This window comes from Polypterus senegalus, chromosome 16 (assembly GCF_016835505.1).
Source record: "Polypterus senegalus isolate Bchr_013 chromosome 16, ASM1683550v1, whole genome shotgun sequence".
Classification (NCBI taxonomy): domain Eukaryota; kingdom Metazoa; phylum Chordata; class Cladistia; order Polypteriformes; family Polypteridae; genus Polypterus; species Polypterus senegalus.
The window spans coordinates 32,780,774-32,796,289 of NC_053169.1; the positions used below are offsets into that span (position 1 = coordinate 32,780,774).

Genomic DNA, 15,516 nt, shown 5'->3' on the forward strand with positions numbered 1-15,516 from the left:
ATGAAAAGCAAAACACAGCTGTGCATATTGGGTCGGTGTTAATATGAAAAAATATCTGATAACCAACAGCACGTCCTTGGACTGTAAAGTTGGACTGTAGAATGACACCTGACACCCTGGAAAGAGCACAGCAAGAGACTGTATGGAATAATAATATTCTTTAGGATAGCTGCTGCTGTACTGACAAAGAGTTTAGGAGACTGATTTTCATTTTAGTCCAGTTGCAGGTTTAATTGTATAGTATTAGTAGTACCACTCCCTCCTGGTCGCGTTTTCATCGTGTTCTCTGTTGCTTTGGATGCTTGCACCTTCTAAGTATTCTTGTGTGTATTATAGCCTGCTTTGTAGGGCATCTTGGATAAAGGCATCTTCTAAATAAGAATAATAATAATAATAATTCTCTTAGTATTTTACCTAAAGCCACAACTCTTCAAATGGTAAAATGCAGTTATTCACAGATGAAATGCCAGGACTTTTGTGAGAACTCTGTCTTATACCCATGTTAGTCATTGACATCTTGTGCTGCTGATGCCCTAAACTGATAATAGGCAACAGACCAGCAGGCACATGAAGAGCAGGGCAGCGTGAGAAGAGAATGGTCAGGTTGTTAGTACTGTCTAATAGGCGTAAATTAAGCTGAATAAAGCGCTGTGTGCCTTTTCACAGTGTGCATCCCATTTGCATCCAGCAGGTTCTGATTATTTCAATAAAAGAACGCTGAAACCCTATAACGGAAATGGCTAATAATAGATATAAACTAAATACAGTAAAATTCACATCTAGTTGTGTTTCAAAAAATGACACAAGGTTCAATCATTCAATCAATCAGGGTGTGCCATTACCAACTGGCACTCTCAAATTCTCAAATTACAAACAAAAAATAATGACTGTATGTTACCAAATCGACACTAGTGAGTGAAAGAACAAAAAAAAAGTTATTAAATACAGATTTGCTTTTGAAAATAAAATTGAATGAAGATATCAGGAGTAAAATTTTAAACCCTTTAAAACAGGGGTGACCGACTCCAGTCCTGGTGGACCGCAGTGGCTGCACGTTTTTATTCTAACCACCTTCTTAATTAGTGAGCCGTTTTTGCTGCTGATTATCTTGTTTTGCATTGGTTTAAATTGACGTGACTCGGACCCCCTAGTTCAGGGGTCCTCAATCCCAGTCCTGGAGAGCCGCAGTGGCTGCAGGTTTTTGTTCTGACCTGGTTGCTTAATTAGAAAGCAATTCTTGCCAATAAAGCACTAACAAGCTATGAAATTAAATTAACTCTGCTATGTCAGGTCATTCTCATATCCTAGATTTTCTATCCCTTTCTATCATGCAAATGATTTGAAGGCTAAAATGGACGAGTAATTCTCAGTCCTTCACTTTTTTCTCTTCATTTTTCTTCCAAGTATTTAATTAAACCCAATAGTGCAGATAAATACACACAGGTGTAAATGTAAATAAGCTAAATGGAGAAATGCTGCTCTCTCTTGTCATTTGCAATTTGTTATTGATAATAAGGAGCAATTAAAATAGCTGTTTAAGACAAAATTAAGCAATAAGGGCTCAAAATCACTGAAGTGAAGCAGAAGTGTTACTTTAGCAATAAGTGCTTTTTATTAAGCAACTGGGTTGGAGCAAAAACCTGCAGCCACTGCGGCTCTCCAGGACCGTGATTGAGGACCCCTGCCCTAGTTGTTTCTTTTTCCTTAATGAGCAGCCAAACAATAATGAGACACTAAACAAGTCGAAACATGACCAGCTCACCTAAAAATAAAGAAAGGTGAAGGTCTCAGTCATGTTAGTCTGCTCAGGTCACTGAAACATCTTGACGGTGGTCTTACAGAAAACACAAAATCAACAGTCTGCTGTGGCAATATGAGAGCAGCAACAAGTCATGATATTCAATAACGGCTTTAATTAACATCAAGAACTGGCTGGAGTTTGAAATCCCAGTTTAGTGGGTCATCTGTTGGCTTGTTTCACATCTCATTTCTGTTCGGCTGCCATTTAATGAAGAAACAAATTAATTTGGAGGACTGAATCCTTAAAAACAGGGCTATTAAAATGAAGGGAAAAAGAGTTAATTAGCAGTGAAAACTGCTCACTGATTAGGAAAAGAGTGAGAATGAAAACCTGCAGCCACTGCAGACCACCAAGTCCAGAGTTGGACACTGCTTTAAAAGAATAGATTTAAATGTATAAATTAAAAGCCTTTCTGCTAATTATGCTTGAACAAATTAAGGGAAGATTTGACTTTAATACCTTTTTGTTATTTTTTTCTTTTTTTTCTTTAGAGTTATCTTGACCAGGTATTAATGTATGTTTGTTTTTATATTTTTACTTCTTGTTTAATGGATCCTACTCTGTTGGGCCCTTGAGAAAGACCCTTACGCTGAAAAGTGCTTCATGGACACGGTGCAATGGCTGAGCCGGCACTCTCACCTCCAAAGGTCGTGCAAAAAGACAATTTCCCGTTGTGAGTTAGCACAGTATATCAAATCAAAATTAAAAAATAAATCAATGTTCTTTTTTTAAGTTATCTCTCTAAACTTGCTGGTAGATCCAATTAGAACAAGACAACAGAAAATGTCAGAAAACAGGAACACTGAAAGCACTTGTAACTCCCAAGAGGTGTTCCATCCAAGTACAGGCATTTTCTAGATTTTGAGGCTAGACACATACAGGAGGTACAAAGGTAACTAAAGAGGTACATTTTGTTTGGTCCTCTGTAGAAATAAACAACAGTAGTTACAAAAAGATTAGCCAATAAACAACATTATAACAGGTCTGAGACAAATGAAACACAGCACATACAGTTCTGACAGATTCCATGAGATGTGAGGAAGTATTCCTGACAAACATCAATAGAAAACATTATCAAAGGAAGGCTGCCATATTGGTTAGCATGCTGCCTCGAAGCTCCAGAGATTTGGCTTTAAATTACAACCCAGGCACTGATGAAGACAATTTTTCACAGTTTCCCCACATCTATTTATGCTGGGTATCCTAAATTGTCCTTTTGTTGCTGTGTATGTTAGTGTGCCTTGTGATGGATTGGCATTCTGTCTTAGCTTAGTTCTTGCCTAGAAACTCATCATAAAATCATCCATCCATCCATTATCCAACCCGCTATATCCTAACTACAGGGTCATGGGAGTCAGCTGGAGCCAATCCAAGCCAACACAGGGCGCAAGGCAGGAAACAAACCCCGGGCAGGGCGCCAGCCCACCGCAGGGCACACACACACACACCAAGCACACACTAGGGACAATTTAGAATTACCAATGCACGTACCCTGCATGTCATTGGACTGTGGGAGGAAACCGGAGTACCCGGAGGAAACCCACGCAAACACAGGGAGAACATGCAAACTCCATGCAGGGAGGACCTGGGAAGCGAACCTGGATCTCCTAACTGCGAAGCAATCATAAAATCATCCATCCATCCATCCATTTTCCAACCCACTGAATCCGAACACAGGGTCATGGGGGTCTGCTGAAGCCAATCCCAGCCAACACAGGGCACAAGGCAGGGTCCAATCCCGGGCAGGGTGCCAACCCACTGCAGGACACACACAAACACTAGGGTCAATTTAGAATCACCAATGCACGTACCCTGCATGTCTTTGGACTGTGGGAGGAAACCCACGCAAACACGGGGAGAACATGCAAACTCCATGCAGGGAGGACCTGGGAAGCGAACCCGGGTCTCCTAACTGCGAGGCAATCATAAAATCATGATTGTGCTAATTCATGTAAAAATCTTATAGTGTCAACATGAAAGGAGTCATTGCGTACTCCAGATGTTGCAAGTTCCTGGCAACCCCAGCCCAGGTTAAATATCTGAGGTGGCCAACACACTTGAAGCGTGCTGTCCTTACTGTCTTAAATTATGGCATTGGTGGACTGGGCTTGGACATTCCTACTTTTCTCTAGTAGTGGATGGCTATAATGCATGGACTTTAAAAACGCAATGGCATTGGCATTAATATCCAAGGAAAATACAGTAAGGTAAAAAATCAGAGCCCAGCAAACTCCTGCTAATCTATGATCAATAATCTTGGTCCTGCACCTTCAAGGTCCAGCTTCTAATAGACTGCAACTAAGGGTGACAGAATTATTGACCCATTCATGTTTTTACATCATATGATTAATGGAGAGAATTTCTTATCATTATGGAGACTTTTTTTTTAAAGAAAACAAGCATTAGACAAAGAAAAGTTAAGCTAGTGCTGCCGATATCTTAATTTATTCATGACATAAGGAGGCAACAAAGTGCATCAGAACATTTGTGCATAAGCAACTGAGATATGTTGTTGCATGGTTACAAGTTGATCTCTTTAAGAGAATTTAGCAGAGTTTATGGAAATGTAGGTAGTGAGATATAATAGTTAGCTCACTGGTCTCTGAGACAAAACATTTCCCACTTCTGGCTTCTGGTGAGTCACTTAACCCACATGGTCTTTGGCTGATAAAATGAATTTCTGCAATAAGGACCAGTGGAGCAGAGCCCTCTAGATGTTCAGCAAAATAAGCAGTACACTTCGCACAGTATTAAAATATTTATAACAGCCACCAGCTTTGAGACAAAGACTGGAGTCCTTTGGTATTGTGTCTCTTTGGAGAATCCTTGGGTCGAATGAGCGGTCGCTCACAGAGTCCTGAATGATGCACAATACCTGCATTGTCAGGGAGCTTCAGTTACGGCACTACAGCCATGTGGCGCGATTCCAGAAGTGTGATCATTGCTGAGGACCCGAGCGGCTGGACCAGGCCAAGGGGACGCCAACATAACACCCCCCTGCGGCAGATGGATGTTCATTTCTGGAGGGTGGGACTGGACCGCATGTCTGCCTGGGGGGTTGCCAACCAGGATCCCGAGCTATGGTCGTCGTGTGGTGGGTGTGGCAATGCGCTGTACCAGAGCACGCTCCCCAACCTGACCTGACCTGAACAGCTTTGTCTTCTTATGCAACTTTTTTACTTCCACTTTGTGGAAAAGAAGCCAGCAGTTTAATACTCTCATTTCAAAGAAGTGCAGAGTTCTGTTTTGGAAAGAACAGATAATAATGTATTTATTTATGTAGAAAAGTTTTTTTTAATTGCTTCCTGGCCACACAGTAGTTAGTCTGTTACCAGGCATGCAGTTCTGTCTCTGTTGTCGTAACTTGTCTTTTTTCACCTTTCTTTTATAAACTTCAGCTATTGCAGTTTCAATTTTGGCACATTTATCCTGAGCAGAGGATGCTTGTGAGGCCCTCATTTTACCTAATGTTAAAATCTGTATGCCTCTATTTTGTTAGATGATGGCAATGTCAGGGGGCATCACAATGATGATGCCAGTTGAGACAGACCAGAATTCCATTGTTTATTTGTTTGGTTTTTTTCGTGATGTAAACAGTGCATAAACATGCCTGTCTAGATCATCGTTAATCAAAGAAACATAGATATTATTAGCTAGGTAAGTTCATGTAAACGTTAGAGAAGTCTACAGACATACAGAATAATTCTGGCATGGCCCCAGAATTTTCTTGGACAAAACACCACTGATATTTTCTAATACTGTAAATTACCTTTAATAAAGGCAGAGGCCAAATTAGATATGTGTAAGGAAGGCAAGGGTCAGTTGGAGATCAGCTCTTCAGGAAAGCTTGCTGATATGTGGTGGAGGCTCTAAGAAAATGCTAGGTGACTGACCTTCACTTTCATCTGATGTTATAAAGGAGGACTCAGAGCTGCCTGAGAAATAACTTTCTGGTGATTTATTAGCTAAGGCTCAGAGTGACAGGTGAGGACAAGGTCCTGAACTGAAGAAGGGGAGAGTAACCAATATGAGGCAGTCAGGCAGAAATACTCAGGTATGGCATGCTTTTGGTTTTATATTTTATCAGTCGTCAATTTGGGTATAAATATAGATGATGTTTTCACTGTAAGAATGACCAACTGTCAAACTCACATCTTTCAGGGCAGGGTATCAATTCCCAGTTCAGTCAGTAACTATATCAAGTTTTCAGGTTCTTCCTGGGCTTTCTTCTGTGTCCTTTGGTACAAATGTCTCCCGTACATCTTTAAAATGTTCAAGCTCTAGTTTACTGTCAGGTGTACTCAGTACCCTAACGTTTTTACTTGCATGCTTCCCACAGACTAGTGACAGTAATACAATACAAATGGCAGATAGGAAAGACACTTTTTACATTAAATACAACATCAAATGATAGGAAAAAAACACATCTAGGACAATATTTGTCCTGGAATTTAGAGATGCAAGTGCTAATGGTCCTGTGCCATTTTTCAGGAAGGAAGTGGGGGGGAAGGTAAATGTTTAGGATGGCCGAGATCTTTGTAAAGCAGTGTGTCTTATATGCTGTATATCTTGAACAGAAGGTAGCTGTGTGCCAGTAATGTTCTGTAATATTCACAACATCATGTACACTCCATTGCAGTCCTGAGGGGAACAGATTTCTGATACATCCAATAATGTTACCTGGGTTTCAAACAGTATGCACCCTCTCCCAGGATGTTCAGCCAGAAGTGATCAGTGATCTCCCTGTTTGTGCCCAAGTAGCTTGTGCCCACAGCTCACTCCTCTTGGTCCACAGTCACCTCGAGGTCTTCTCTGCTGCTGCTGCCTCTGTGGTGGTCCTGATGACTTTCTTCTTCTGCATGCCTGCGATGCCTAGAAGACAGTCTGCCTTGCATAATGACCAAGCTACAAAGCCTCTGCAGCCCACCTCTTCTTGGTCACAATGTGCTCTCCTCCCTTATCTGTGGAACTCCTCTACCAAGTCTCCATACTTGGCTTGTTTCATAACCGGAGGTTACATAGTCATTGAGAATGTAATTCATGGTACACATGTAGACACAGAGCAAAGATGGAAACATTCAGACATTCCAGACATGGCTAAGGGAGTAAGCCTTCTCGATGATAACCGAGATGTGTTGTGCCCAATGTATATTATTGATGCTGGTGGTTCAGAAAAAAATCTACTTGCCCTATTCACAGTAGCCACCCCAATGAAAATGGAAGTGTGTTTTGCTTTTTGAGGCATATGACCATCTCTCCATGGTTTTGCTGAAATTGAGATTTTTGTCCTGGTGGCAATGAGCCAGAAGGCAAATCTGTTCTCTATAAGCTGTCTCATCATTTTTTAGTGATCAAGTCAGATTTTGGATGTCTCAGCAAATTTAATAATGAAAAGGGAGCTGTTTCAGACCACACAGTAATAGGTGAACAAAGAGTAAAGAAGGGAGCTTATCACACTTCCCCGTGGAGTGCCTGTGTTGAGCATGCACTTGAAGGCAGTGATGCTGCCAATAAGTACATCCTGGGGTCAGTAAGTAAGTTCACAGCCCTGTTGCAGAGGTGCTGTTCTGCTGTTTATCTCTATGTTGCCACTCTGTTTTCCTTAATTTGTATTGCGTTGGACTGGTGTCCCATCCTAGGGTTTGTTAATGGCTTAACCCAATGCGGTCTAAATAGGCTTGAGGTCATCACAACAATGTAATGGTTCGTGTGGAATCAGAAAATGAATTCATTCTTTCTGATTTTGTTTTCAGAACATCTGTATAAGTACTGTTGCTTCTCTGAGGGCTGTAACTTCATCCACTTGGGGAAATTGCATATTAGTAGCTGGGTTAGAAAATCCAGAGCTTAATTAGTGGTCAGCACTTTTCCCTAGGCCGGCTTCAAACACAAGAGCTAATATTGTTTTCAAGACAACAGCAGGAGGGCTGAAACTGCAGTACCTGCCTAAAATTACTGAGCAAGTTGGCAGTGTGCAAAGCCGTTGCCAAGTAACGCCCAGTGCACAGCTACTTTCAGACATGTCTTTATCCAACTACTGTACAGAGATTTCCACAAAACATGTTAAATGATTACTGTCGAGCAAGAAAATTAAAGAAAAAAGGCATCATCTTTACTGCCAACAGCACATCTCAGCACATACAGATATGGAATATCCTATACAATCAGGTCAGAGTGAGCTTTGGACTGAATTGTATTCATATGCATATTTTCAAAATTGCTTAAATAAAATTACTGATCATCTCTGAGTGAAGTCTGTAACATTGCATGCATGCTATATACAGTATAACCTGTCACACACGTGCACATGGGAGGCAGCTAAAGGGCTTCAATAAGGGCAGTTCCGAGACATACCGGGATGTGGCAGAGTGCACTGACTCTTTTTCTCCCTTGCCTGCAGACCATTCATGGGAGATCCCACCTGGCTCTCTTGACGTCACCTCCGGGACCGAGCCTATGGAAGGAGACCTTGCCAGCTCCGGCACCTGTGATATCACGTCCGGGCTTGAACCAATGACGGAAGACCTTCACGAGCCCGACCCCTATGATCTCACTTCCTGTCTTCCCCTTTAAAAGCCTGCACCTTTTCCCAATTCCCTCAGTTCTAAATTGGACTCGGTTTTGAGCACAGCAGTGCTATCATTTAAAAGACGATTTGCAGCCAGGATGCCAAATTATACGGATGGCTGCCCCAAACCTTGCTATGTCTCATTGTGAGTTTTGTGACAAACCTTATATATAAACATCTACGCGTGGAAGTGTGTGTGTGTCTGTCTGTGCGGCCCAAAAGTTAGAGGCTACAGCATGACGCTCAAAGACAGCGACTTTGTCGCCAAAGTGAAACCGCCGACAAAAGAGAAGCTCGCTTACCGCTAATACGGTGTTTCCCAAACTCGATCCTGGGGACCCACTGTGGCTACAGGCTTTTGTTCCAACCAGATTCACAATTGATGATAATAATCGATAACAACTGATCTCATTGAATTAGCTGGTCTCTTTTACTTTTCTCTTATTCTGCATTCAGAAATACATGACATTATGGTTTTTACATTTATAAGACATTTACAAACATTTCTATTTTTTTCGAAAGCTATAAATGCTTAACTCCCTTTTGTTGTTTTCCTATTATTTTCCCCTTTCCCTTTGTAGTTTGCTCCCTTCATTTAACCCTAAGAGTGACACCAGCACAGCAGACACCCAGGATGATGAAAGCAGCAATGACTTCAGTGTCAGACCCACTAATTAGTAAATAATCAATTAAATAACCAGAACACCTTGAAAAACAGAATGAAAATTAGGTTGAAAATGCTGTTAGCGACTTAATAAAAACTACATATTCCCCATATAACTGTCAGAGGGGGACATTTTTTGTATACTGGGTGGTTCCATTAGTCACCCATTGTTGGGACTGGGGATGAGAAGTTAAAAGGCTGTCTGCAGGATATCGGGTATTTGCTGTATTGCAAAAGATTCACCACTTTGAAGTTTTTGGCTGGTTGAGATTACAAACAACACTTTATTTAGTCTTATTTAGATTCATTTTTAAGCTTACATTCAAGCTTAATTACTGAATCCTTAATTGAAGCTTTTGATGTGAAAAGTATGATGTCATCTTCAAATCGGTGGTGATTCAGATATGACCAACTTCATCCCAGCTGAAGAACCTTAAAGACTTTTTCACAAAGGAAACTTTAGTAGACTAGGGGCTTTGCCCCCTGCTCCGCTTCGCTCGCCAACCCCTGTGTTTGGTTAATCGGATATACAATTAAATTGTTTTTTCTTTGGAATTGTTTCAATTTTATTATTTGCACTTTTACTTTAAAGCTTCATTAAAAACAATATTTTTTGGAGACACATTGTGACAACGCAATGTATAACTGCCCGTGACTGAATATTGTTTCTGTTTCTCTAATAATTAATCCGACTTTTTCTAATGTTTGTCCCTGTGATTTATTGATTGTCATAGCAAAAGCTATTCTAACGGGAAACTGTAAACGTTTTAATACAAATGGCATATCACGATCTCCTTTGCTGTGTAATTTTATTCGTGGAATATATACATTATCTTTCTTTTTGCCTGTTCGCTTCTCCGTGATCATAAATATACACCTGACCGAATTGTGTATTCTTTGAAATTCAATTTGTCGTTTCTTTAACTGTTGCAGGACCACAGATTCTCATAGCGTATGGTCTATTATTGTGTAAATCCACGTTTTGTGCATAAGAATGATGCGAATGCGAAAAGACTTTGTTGTCTACTCTTTGCCTTTTATTTCTGATCTTGATTTGTCCTGCTCTTTTTTCAATTACACCTGGTTCTGATGATTAATCACCATTTGTTTTGCGGTAATGCGATCTTTTCTATCTTTTCTTTAATACTGTAGCGACTGACATGATAAAGTGTCACAAAAGTTTTACTTGAATAATCGCTAACTTCATAACCCCAAACACAACTTTCTATCACCCTCTCCAACCCCTCATCCCCCGCGTCTCTCCCCCCCCTTACTGCATCAATCAATACCCCACTATCAGTCTTCCGTGTTGTACTCTGCCCTCCCTCAATCAGACCGAACAATCACTTAAAACCAAGAAGGCCACAAACTGGCTGAGACGCTGCAATACTTTCGATTTTTACTGGTTTCATAATCTCTTATCTGCCTTTTTTTCTCTCCAATGCCTTTGGGTGTCTATTCTCCATATTGTCCATACATGCTTTATATGTGTTGAGAGCACATGATCTGTGTGCTACGTGCTTTTACACGACTGACTGTTTTTTGATGGATGTGCTCTTATATCTGTTGTAAGTAGGGCGTGTCTTGCAAGAATCTCATGTTTCACGTCCCCGAGAGACGACCCTGGGAGAGTCTCTTGGCACCAAGTCTCATGTTTACGGTCCCCGTGTGGCAAGTCTCTTTTGTCTCGCGGGTGTTTTAAATGTCTTTCCAGAACTTCCGAGAAGATCACGTATCGTCGCCTTGTTTTTGTTTTCCAGGATTTCTTTTTTCATAATATAGAGATATTGAAACACTGTGGTGAACATCTTTTTACTTTCTCGTGTACAAAGTATAGGGAAAGTATTGGAATCATCCAAAAATTCCATTTCGAGATTTTTATGAAACTCAACGTTTTTGGCCTACCTTAGACTGAAAAGTTTTGGAATTATGTCTGTGCGTCTGTCTGTCTTTCTGTGTGTATTGTAGATGCCACATGGGCTGGACGGGAATCCTGGCCAGAAGAAGGGATGATTCCTTACCCGGACAAGAGGGGCGCCTAACAGGCAGATGGGCATCGCGGCTGGGGAGGAAAAAGGCATCAGACTTGGAAGGAAAGGAGCAATGGTCAGCCCACTGAAAAGAGAAGATATCACTGGGGGCTTTTTACTCCCCCAGCATGCTAGATGGCAGCAGCCCTGGATATCAGTGCTCAGTGGAAAGCCAGCAGGGCAGGTAGGGAGATATAGTCTTGCAGAGCAGCTCTATTGGGGTCACTGGGTGCCGCAAGAGGGGGCTACAGGGAGACAAGGAATTCTATGTGACCTGGAAGTACTTCCATCAGCAGTGGCCCTGGCACCGGGAGTACTCCCGGGTCATTAATAAAAGGGACCGCACTCCCTTGGCCAGGCAAGTCAGAGCTGAGAGGAAGAAGTTCAACACTCGACTGGAGGGGAGCAGTGCAATGGTGAGAGAAATTGTTGGGAACAATAGAATTATGGAGAGAGAAACCTATGTTTTTGTGATTTTCGTTACTTGTTTGAGGAGCCTGGTTAGTTAACCAACCTTTATTTGAACCCGGGACTGTGCTTGTGTGTTCATGTCGGGGTTTGGGCTCGCTGATGCCCAAGTTTCCATCGCGATATTTAAACACAATAACTTGAGTACACTTTCACTTAGGTCAACCAGATATTGCATACAAGTGTTAGGTACAAAACGTATATTTCTATCAACTTTTGGGCTATTTTCGTTAACCGGAAATGATACTTTGCCTTTTATTCATGCAGCTGCAGAGTCTGATTTATCCAACTTTACTTTTATAATAATTGTTCAGTATATTATTAATTTGATTTGTTGTTGATGGTCCTTTAATGTACATAATTTAAAAATATAATCATTGTCTTGCGGTGTACTCCTCAAATATCCATCCCCATATCTGGGTATAAGAGAAAGTCTAGGGGAGACCACTCCTGAATTTTTTAATTTCAAATCCACCTCTGTCTTATTGCAACCTGATTAAAGACGTTGCATTTGAGAAATGCAAGCTGATGTATGCATTTTGAATACGTTGATGTTCAAGGTTTTTAAAAATCAATGTCAATGAGGCTGAATCAAAGTCAATGAGTCCTGGACATACAGTAATGGAAGTTCATACTCTTTAATTCATTACAGGAGGCTGATGGAGGACTTTGTTTTGTGTTCCAGGAGCTCTGGTTTCCTCCCACAATCCAAAGACATGCAGGTTAGGTGAACTGGTGACACTAACCTGGCCCTAGTGTTTGCTTGGTGTCTGGGTGTGTGTTTGCTCTGCAATGGACTGGCACCCTGGCCAGTGTCCGTTCCTGCCTGGCACCCTGTGCTAACTGCGGTAGACTCCAATGAGACCCTGGTCTGGATTTAGTGGGTTAGAAAATGGCATGTAGGTGATAGTCTTTGTTGGAATTCTACTATTGTCAATTGTTCTGAGGAGACATACAAGTGTGAACTTCATTGTACTATGAACACTACATAGTATGTACATATAACAACAAACATGAACAATCTTAAAGTATTTTCAATTTAAGACCATCATTATATAGTTTTTATTGATAAGAAATAGGCAAATGTAATAAATGTAGAAATTATTATATGCAAGACAGCAAGTATAAAATATTTGTTTCCTTCTTTTCTGTAAGCAGTTAAATGTGATCTTCAGATTGCTTTCAGAGTAAAAGCTAAAGGGCTGAATGGCACATGTACAGTCACCAAATCAAAACTGAGTGCCACCAATAAACCAAACAGCTCCTCTCAGGAACAACTAAAGTGGAAAACCAATGGCTAGCTTCACCAAGAAGGGTCCTAACCAGAACTTAAGAGCGATGAGATGAGGCGACACTGCCTCCTGATTTCATTACATTGTTCACTAATTCTAAATATTTTGTACAGATTTTTTTTTTTTTTTTATGAACAGTTGTCAGGCAGGTCTGGGGAATCCACTAAAAGCCTGCTGTTGATTGTATAAAATGAATTGAAAGTGAGAATCCAAGTAATGGCAGTTCTTTCTTAGCAGTCAATCTCAGATCAATAGACAGCTCAAGGGAGGAGATATGTAACACCATGAAAGACTGTGCATATTGTAAGATTATATGTCGAAAGGGTAGAAAAAAATGACTCTGCTCATTTATGAACAATAAACAGACAATCCTTAAATGTGCATTAGTGATTCTGGCTGTTTAGAGGGAAACACGGTATTGACATCTGGCTAGAATATCATCAGCTATTTACTTAGAATATGGAAAAGATGGCATATGCCAGGTAAACTCTGGGTAAGCACCCATTGAAGACACTAGATATAGCATTAACCCTTGCAGTTCATGTTACTACTCAAACTTAAACTTTTATAAAATGTTATGTCATTAAAGTTGTGAATATTAAAAACTGAGTTTCAGCTTTGTGAGGCACTTATTGGATCATATTAGATATTTGTGCTTGAAAGTTAAATGTCTGTAGGCCTCACACTTTGAATCTCAACATTATTTACTGACAATCTGTATCTGTCTGGGCTTGCAAGTGTCCTGGATAAAAACCAAGATCAAGGCCTTTAATGACCTCTTGGGCACAGCCATCAGCAGTGTTTCTGTCTGCGGAGAAAGTCGACCAAGTTGAGAGGTCTGCTTACCTTGGCAGTGACATACATGTCTCTGGTGACTCTTACTGTGATGTCAGTAGACGGATTGGGAGAGCATGGGGGAGTCATGAGATCGCTGGAAAGGGGTGTGAGGTGCTCCCAATATCTATGCAAAAGGACAAAGGTCCAAGTCTTTAGAGTCCTGGTGCTTCCTATCTTGCTATATGGTTGTGAGACATGGACGCTATCCAGTGACCTAAGATGAAGACTGGACTCCTTTGGTACTGTGTCTCTCCAGAAACTCCTTGTGTACCGTTGGTTTGATGTTGTGTCGAATGAGCGGTTGCTCACGGAGTCCCAAATGAGGCACATTACCTGTACAGTAATCCCTCGCTATATCGCGCTTCGACTTTTGTGGCTTCACTCTATTGTGGATTTTAAATGTAACCACATATAAATATATATCACGGATTTTTCGCTGGTTCGCCGCTTTCTGCGGACAATGGGTCTTTTAATTTAGGTTACATGCTTCCTCAGTTTGATTGCCCAGTTGATTTCATACAAGGGACGCTATTGGCGGATGGCTTAGAAGCTACCCAATCAGAGCATGTATTACATATTAACTAAAACTCCTCAATGCTATAAGATATGCTTCCCGCGTGGCGCTTGTTTTGTTTGCTTCTCTCTGTCTCTCATTCTCTCTGCCTGACGGAGGGGGTGTGAGCAGAGGGGGCTGTTTACACAGTGGCTGTTTGCCTAGAAGATAGGACGCTCCTCTACAAAATGCCGCTTTATCGCGGTGCTTCTGTATACGTATTGTGCACGTATTGATTTTTTGATTGTTTGCTTTTCTTAGCGAGCGCTCTCTCTGACATTATCTGCTCTTCACGGTGCTACTTTGAAGATAAGATATGTTTGCATTCTTTTAATTGTGAGAAAGAACTGCCATCTCTGTCTTGTAATGAAGCACAGTTTAAACTTTTGACTAAAGGGTGTTATTTCATGTCTAGAGGGCTCTAATAATGTTAACAGTGTGGGAGAGTTTATAAGGGCTTAAAATATATAAAAATAACCATACAAACATATGGTTTCTACTTCGTGGATTTTCACCTATCGCGGGGGGTTCTGGAACGCAACCACAGCGATCGAGGAGGGATTACTGTATTTAGAATGTCGTAAACAGGTTTTCTATGCTCTAACTGCGAAAATATTTGATTTATAAATAAAGAATCCTACTTCACGGAAATTCATTTATCGCGGCAGAGTCTGGAACGGATTAACCGCGATAAACGAGGGTTGACTGTATTGTGATGGAGCGTCAGTTACGGCACTACGGCCATGTGGCGCTTTTCCCCGAGGGTGATCCAGCTCATAAGATCCTCATTGTTGGGGACCTGAGTGGCTGGACCAGGCCATGGGGTCACCCACGTAACACGTGGCTGCGGCAGATAGACGGTCATTTCCGGAGGGTGGGACTGGACCGCGTGTCTGCCTGGGGGGTTGCAAACCGGGAGTTGTTTCGCTGTGTAGTGGGTGCGGCAATGCACTGCACCAATGCGTGCTCCCCAACTTGACTTGAATTGGTGGCTCATCTAAAACAAGCTGAATGTTTCTATTTTGGCAACACATTGTTTTTTTTCAACATTAAAAAATACATCTTGACATTGCTGATGTATCTGTGCTAAGTAAAGAAAACATCAATGTAAAAGCAATACCTCCAAACGGTCGGAGGATTCGACAATTTGATGATTTTCTCGATAGTAGTCATGCATTTCTGTACCTGAGATGTTCTTGCATTCTGTATTCTGAACTTTGCATACTTATTTTACTTATGAGCAAATTATGTATATCCCAAAAGTTTCAAAACCACATCCACTAAGGCCCACTTTGGGGGGCAC

At 41.2% G+C, this 15,516-nt stretch overlaps 1 protein-coding gene across 1 annotated transcript in view; it reads right to left on the bottom strand.

Moving 5' to 3' along the window:
* slc35f3b (solute carrier family 35 member F3b) overlaps window positions 1–15,516 on the bottom strand; it is a 436,740-nt gene that overhangs the window by 180,981 nt on the left and 240,243 nt on the right. The gene's annotated exons all lie outside the window — the stretch shown is intronic.